Source organism: Lynx rufus, unplaced genomic scaffold (assembly GCF_022079265.1).
Source record: "Lynx rufus isolate CCGP_SWC_20201006 ecotype Redwood Valley unplaced genomic scaffold, mLynRuf1.p SCAF_3, whole genome shotgun sequence".
Classification (NCBI taxonomy): Eukaryota; Metazoa; Chordata; class Mammalia; order Carnivora; family Felidae; genus Lynx; species Lynx rufus.
Window position 1 is genome coordinate 161,405,107 of NW_025814845.1, and position 7,653 is coordinate 161,412,759.

Genomic DNA, 7,653 nt, shown 5'->3' on the forward strand with positions numbered 1-7,653 from the left:
TGCATTTGGTAGAGGTGATACGGCCTCTCCGCAGGCAAAAGACACAGAGGGCACCATCAAGCAACCACGTTCACCCATATAGGAACAAAAGACACTGGTTGAGGGCAGCAAACCCTGGCACTGGCTGTGTGTTGTGATTTACCATAAACTCTGAGCTGTTGCCTCTGCATGGTTGCACAACCATTTCCTGGGACAAGCCAGTCCTGGTCACAGTGTGGCAAGACCCCCCCCCCAGAAGATCACGGAGGGTCCAAACCGTGGGGGTCTCTGAACTGTGGAGTTTAGAAATACAGCCACATCTGAGATAAAACTCTGGAGAAAGGTGCCACCTAGTACGGAGACAGCTCAGACACAGACGTGGGAAAGGCAGAGAGCTGTTGGAAGCAGGGAACACAAGAGGGGTGACTGATTGCTCATTTGTGAGGGCACAAATTTCCCACTCTGGAGAGTAGTGAGTGGGGCGAAGTCATTTTCACCATTAGCCCACCAACACTGATGGACCCCAGTGAGCTAAACAGTGCCACCAACTGGAGAATGAAGCTATTACACCAAGCCCTGCCCCACTGTGCCCTCCAGGCACATCTCCACTAGAGTGAGTAAGCCTGAGAATCAGAGCCGCAGGCTCCTCCCCCAGAAGACCAGAACAAATCCCTTCCATGAGCTTAGTGACTGCTACAAAGTTTCACCTCTAGGGAAAACTGGATCTAGCTTCATTTGGGTTTTTGTTTGCTTGTTCATTTGTTTTTATTTTTGTTGCTTCTACTTTTGTTTTTTTTGTTGTTGTTTTTCTTTTCTGTTGTTTCTTGATACAGAGGGAACAATATTTCCCATTTTTAAATTTGTTTTTATTTTTTAATTTTTAATTTTTTTCTCTCTTCTTTACTCTTTTCTCTTCTTTATATCTAGGTTCTCTTAACAAGAAGACTAAAACACACCTAGGATCTAGCTTCCTTTATTTGATTTTTTTAATTTTTTTAATTTTTATTTCATTCTATTATTCTTATTGTTTTTTTCTTCCTCCAAAATCACAAGGCAGAAGGAATTCACCTCAAAAGAAAGAACAGGAAGAAATGATGGCCAGGGATTTAGTCAACACGGATATAAGATGTCTGAACTAGAACTTAAAGCAATAATTATAAGGTTACTGGCTGAGCTTGAAAAAAAATGCATAGCTTGAAAAAAACACCACAGGATCCTTTTCTGCAGAGAGAAAAGAACCAAAAATCTAATCAGGTGAAAATTAAAAATGCTGTAGCCAAGATGCAAAGTCAAATGGAGACCATAAAAATGAGGACGGACGAGGCAGAGGAATGAATTAGCAATACAGAAGATAAATTATGGAAAATAATAAAGCTGAAAAGAAGAGGGAAACAAAGGTCAGGTATCACAAAGGCAGATTTAAGGAACTCGGCAATTTATTAAAATATAATAACATTTGTATCATAGGAGTCTCATAAGATGAAGAGAGAGAAGAGGGGGCAGAAGGCTTATGTGAGCAAATTGTAGCTGAAAATTTCCCTAATCTGGGTAAGGACACAGATATCAAAATCCAAAAAGCACAGAGAATATTGTGAAATTCAACAAAAGCCAGCCATCACCAAGACATATCATAGTCAAATTCACAAAATACACAGACAAGGAAAGAATTATGAAAGCAGCAGGGGGGTTGGGGGGAATGTCCTTAACCTACAAGGGAAGACAGATCAGGTTTGTAGCAGATCTGTCTGCAGAAACTTGGCAAGCCAGAAAGGAGTGGCAAGATATATTCAACGTGCTGAATGGAAAAAATATGCAGCCAAGAATATCTAGCAAGGCTGTCATTCAAAATAGAAACAGAGATGGTTTCCCAGACAAACAAAAATTAAAGGAGTTTGTGACCAATAAGCCAACCCTGCAAGAAGTTTTAAGGGGAATTCTCTGAGTGAAGGAAAAAAAAAAAAAAAAGACCAAAAGCAACAAAGACTAGAAAGGACCAAAGAGCATCAACAGAAACACCAACTCTACAGGCAAGACAATGGCACTAAATTCATATCTTTCAATAATCACTCTGAATGTAAATGGACTAAATGCTTCAATCAAAAGATAAAAAAAAAAAAAACATCTATATGCTGCCAACAAGAGACTCATTTTAGACCTAAATACACCTGCAGATTAAAGTGAGGGAATGGAGCAGGTGGCCAGTGAGCTCAGTTGGTTAGATCATGGTGCTAATAAAGTGAGGGAATGGGAAACCATCTATCATGCTAATGGAGGTCAAAAGAAAGCAGAAGTAGCCATACTTATATCAGACAAACTAGATTTTAAAACACAGACTATAACAAGAGATGAAGAAGAGCATTATATCATTATAAGGGGTTTAGTTATCAAAAAGAGCTAACAATTGTAAATATTCATGCCCCCACCTTGAAAGAACCCAAATATATAAATCAATTAATCACAAACATAAAGAAACTCATTGATAATACAATAATAGTAGAAGACTTTAACACCCACTTACAGCAATGGACAGATCACCTAAACAGAATATCATCAAGGAAAAAATGGATTTGGATTGGATGACACAGTGGACCAGATGGACTTAACAGATATATTCAGAACATTTCATCTTAAAGCAGCAGAATACACATTCTTTTTTGAGTGCATATGAAACATTCTCCAGAATAGATCACAAAGTGGGTCACAAATCAACCCTACACAAGTATAAAAAGGTCAAGATTGTACCATGCATATTTTCAATTCACAACACTGAAACTTGAAGTCAACCACAAGAAAAAATTTAGAAAGACCTCAAATACATGGAAGTTAAAGAATATCCTAGTAAAGTATGAATGAGTTAACCAGAAATTAAAGAAGAAATAAAAAATACATGGAAGCAAATGAAAATAAAAACACAACAGTCCAAACCCTTTGGGATGCAGAAAAGGCAGTCCTAAGAGGAAAGTATATAGCAATTAAGGCCTATCTTAAGAAGCAAGAAAGGTCCCAAAGACACAACCTACCCTTACACCTAAAATAGCTAGAAAATGAACAGCAAATAAAGCCTAGAGCCAGCAGAAGAAGGGAAATAATAAAGATTAGAGCAGAAATAAATGATATAGAAACAAACAAACAACAACAAAACAGTAAAACAGATCAATGAAACTAAGAGCTGGTTCTTTGAAAAAATTAACAAAATTGATAAGCCCCTAGCCATACTTATCAAAAATAAAAAAGAAAGGACCCAAATAGACAAAATCATGAATGAAAGAAGAGAGATCACAACCAACACCACCAAAATACAATTATAAGAGAATACTATGAAAAATTATATACCGACAAACAAGGCAATCTGGAAGAAATGGACAAATTCCTCACAAACTACCAAAATTGAAACAGGAAGAAATAGAAAATTTAAACAGGTCAAACCCAGCAAAGAAATTGAATCAGTAATCAAAAATCTCCCAACAAACAGGAGTCCTAGGCCAGATGGCTTCCCAGGGGACTTCTACCAGACATTTAAAGAAGAAGTAATACCTATTCTTCTCAAACTGTTCCAAAAAATAGAAATGGAAGGAAAACTTCCAAACTCATTCTATGAAGCCAGCATTACCTTGATTTCAAAACCAGACAAAGATCCCACTAAAAAGGAGAACTATAGATCAATTTTCCTGATGAATATGGAAGCGAAAATTCTCAACAAGATATTACCAAATCTAATTCAACAGTATATAAAAAGAATTATTCACCATGATCAAGTGGGATTTATTCCTGGGTTGCAAGGCTGGTTCAATATTCACAAATCAATCAATGTGATACACCGCATTAATAAAAAAAGAAAAGAAAAAAAAAAGGATGAGAACCATACGATCCTGTCAATAGATGCAGAAAAAGCATTTGACAGAATACAGCATCCAATCTTGATAAAAAACACTCAACAGAGTAAGGATAGATGAACCATACCTGAACATAATAAATACCATATGTGAAAGACCCACATCTAATATAATCCTCAATGAGGAAAAACTGACAGCCTCTCTCCTACAGTCAGGAACAAGACAAGGATGTCCATTCTCACCATTACTATTTAACATAGTATTGGAAGTATTAGCCTCAGCAATCAGACAAAAAAAGGAAATAAAAAATATCCAAATCAGCAAGGAAGAAGTCAAACTTTCACAATATGCAGACAACATGACACTCTAGGTAGAAAACCTGAAAGACTCCACCAAAAAAATTGCTAGAACTAATACATGAATTCAGCAAAGTCACAGGATGTAAAACGAACATACATAAATCTGTTGCATTTTTGTACACCAATAATGAAGCAGCAGAAAAAGAAATCAAGGAATCTATCCCATTTGCAATTGCACCAAAAACAATAAGATACCTAGGGATAAACCTAACTAAAGAGGTAGGGGTGCCTATGTGGCATAGTTGGTTAAGAGGCCGACTCTTGATCTCGGTTCAGGTCATGATCTCACAGTTTGTGAGTTTAAGCCTGTGTTGAGCTCTGCACTGACAGTGTAGAGCCTGTTTAGAATTCTCTCTCCCTGTCTTTCTGTCCCTACTCCACTCATGCTCTCTTTCTCTTTCTTCCAAAGTAAATAAATAAACTTTAAAAAAAAAATTTTAAGCTAAAGAGGTAAAAGGTCTATACTCTGAAAACTATAGAAGCTTATGAAAGAAATTGAAGAGGACACAAAGAAATGGAAAAGCATCCAATGCTGATTGATTTGAAGAACAAACATTGTTAAAATGTCCATACACCCAAAGCAGTCTATACATTTAATGCAATCCTTATGAAAATACGACCAGCATTTTTTGCAGAGCTAGAACAAATAATGCTAAGATTTGTATGGAACCACAAAAGACCCCAAATAGCCAAAGCAACCATGAAAAAGAAAAACAAATTAGAGGCATCACGATTCTGGATTCCAAGCTATATTACAAAGCTGTAGTCATCAAGACAGTATGGTACTGGCACAAAAACAGACACATAGATTAATGGAACAGAATAGAAAAGCCAGAAATGGACCCACAACTATATGGTCAACTCATCTTTGACAAAAGAATATCCCATGGAAAAAAGATGGTTTTTTCAACAAATGGTTTTGGGAAAACGGGATGGGGACACACAAAAGAATGAAACCGGACAACTTTCTTACACCATATACAAAAACACATTCAAAATGGATGAAAGACCTAAAATATGAGCCAGGAAACCATCAAAATCCTAAGGAGAACACAGGCATCAACCTCTTTGACCCTGGCTGGAGCAACTTCCTACTAGACACGTTGCTGAAGGCATGGAAAACAAAAGCAGTGATGAACGACTGGGATTTCATCAAGATAAAAAGCTGCTGCACAACAAAGGAAACAATCAACAAAACTAAAAGGCAGCCTATATAATGGGAAAAGATATTTGCAAATGACATATGAGATAAAGGGTTATTTTCCAAAATCTATAAAGAACTTATCAAGCCCAACACTCAAAAAACAAATAACCCATGGAAGACATGGGCAAAAGCCATGAATCAACACTTTTCCAAAGAAGACATCCAGATGGCTAACAGACACATTTTCATTCATCATCAGGGAAATACAAGTCAAAACCACAATGAGATACCACCTCACACCTGTCAGGATGGCTAAAATTAACAACAGGTTTTGACAAGGATGCAGAGAAAGGGAATCCTCTTGCAGTGTCGGTGGGAATGCAAACTGGTGCAGCCACTCTGGAGAATAGTATGGAATGTCCTCAAGAAACTAAAAATAGAACTACCCTGTGATCCTGCAATTGCACTATTAGGTATTATCAACAATAGCCAAACTATGGAGAGAGCCCAAATGTTCACTGACTGATGAATGGATAAAGAAGATGTGGTATATGTATATATAATGGAATATTACCCAGTCATCAAAAAGAACAAAATCTTGCCATTTGCAATAATGTGGATGGAGCTAGAATGTATTATGCTAAGCAAAATAAGTAATCAGAGAAAGACAAATACCATGATTTCACTAGTATGTGTAATTTAAGAAACAGATGAACGTGTGGGGAGGGTGAGAGGGAGAGAAGAGAGGGAAACAAACCATAAGAGACTCTTAATGATAGAGAACAAACTATGGATTGAGGGAGGGAGGGGGGGATGGTCTAGATGGGTGATGGGTACTAAGGAGGGTCTTTGTAATGAGCACTGGGTGTTGAATGTAAGTAATGAATCACTGAATTCTACTCCTGAAACCAATATTGCACTGTATGTTAACTAACTAAAATTTAAGTTAAAAACTCAGTGTGATACATCACATTAATGTGAATGAAGGAAAAAGTTTTCACCTCAATAGATGTTGAAAAAGTATTTGACAACACCTATTCATGAAAAAACTCTCAACTAGGTATGGAAGGAATGTATCTCAATATAATAAAGGCCATATATAAAAATCCCACAGCTTACACCATACTCAAAGGTGAAAAACTGAAAGATTTTCCTTTAAAGACCAAGAACAAAGGGTGCCTGGGTGGCTCAGTCAGTTAAGCATCTGACTTTGGCTTAGGTCATGATCTTGCAGTCTCTGAGTTTGAGCACCATGTCAGGCTTTATGCTGACAGCTCAGAGCCCAGAGCCTGCTTCAGATTCTGTGTTTGCTTCTCTCTCTGCCCCTCCCCTGCTCATTCCCTCTCTCTGTCTCTCTCTCTCTCTTCTCAAAACATAAATAAACATTAAAAAGATTTTTTTTTAATAAAAACAAAGACCAAAAACAAGATAAGAATGCCCACTCCTGACTCTTGCCACTTCTATTCAATTTAATACTGGAAGTCCTAGCTACAGCAATTAGGCAAGAAAAAGAAATAAAAGGCATCTAAATTGAAAAGGAAGTAACAAAATTATATTTCCAGATGACATGATCTCACATGTAAAAAATCCTAAAGACTTCACACACACACACACACACACACACACACACACATTAGAAGTAATTAACAAATTCAGTACAGTTGTGGAATACAAAATCAACATTCAAAAATCAGTTTCTATCACTCTTTCCACCATCTTGGAACCTGTGGAAGCCTGCTGGGAACAGGACTCCTATGATGACAAATATGTCTAGAAGGCTGTGGTCCAAAGCCATTTTTGCTGGCTATATGCAGTGTCTGTGGAACCAGAGGGAGCACACAGCTCTTCTTAAAGTTGACAGTGTTTATGCTTGAGATGAAACTGAATTCTATCTAGGCAAGAGATGTGCTTATGTGTACAAAGCAAAGAAAAACATGGTGACTCCTGGTGGCAAACTGAACAAAACCAGAGTCATCTAGGGAAAATGAACTCATGCTCATGGAAACAGTGGCATAGTTTGTGCCAAATTACAAATAAACCTTCCTACTAAAGCCATTGGCCACAGAACCTGTGTGATGCTGTACCCCTCAAGGATTTAAGTTAGCTGAAAAGGAAATAAACAAATAAATAAATAAATAAATAAGGGTGTAGATTTATTTTCTTGTATTTTTGTTTAAAAAAATCCATTTCTATCACTTTTTTTCAGTATAGAAAAATCATTTCTATACACTAATGTGAACCATCCGAAAGGGAAATCAAAGAAATAATCCCTCCACTGTAGCATAAAAAATATTTAGGAATAAATTTAACCAAGTAAGTGAAAGACGTGTACACTGAA

The 7,653-nt window shown here is 37.0% G+C and overlaps 1 pseudogene; it reads left to right on the forward strand.

Moving 5' to 3' along the window:
• The first annotated feature begins 7,072 nt into the window (after positions 1-7,072).
• Positions 7,073-7,414, forward strand: LOC124519925 (60S ribosomal protein L35a-like; annotated as a pseudogene).
• The last annotated feature ends 239 nt before the right edge of the window (positions 7,415-7,653 follow it).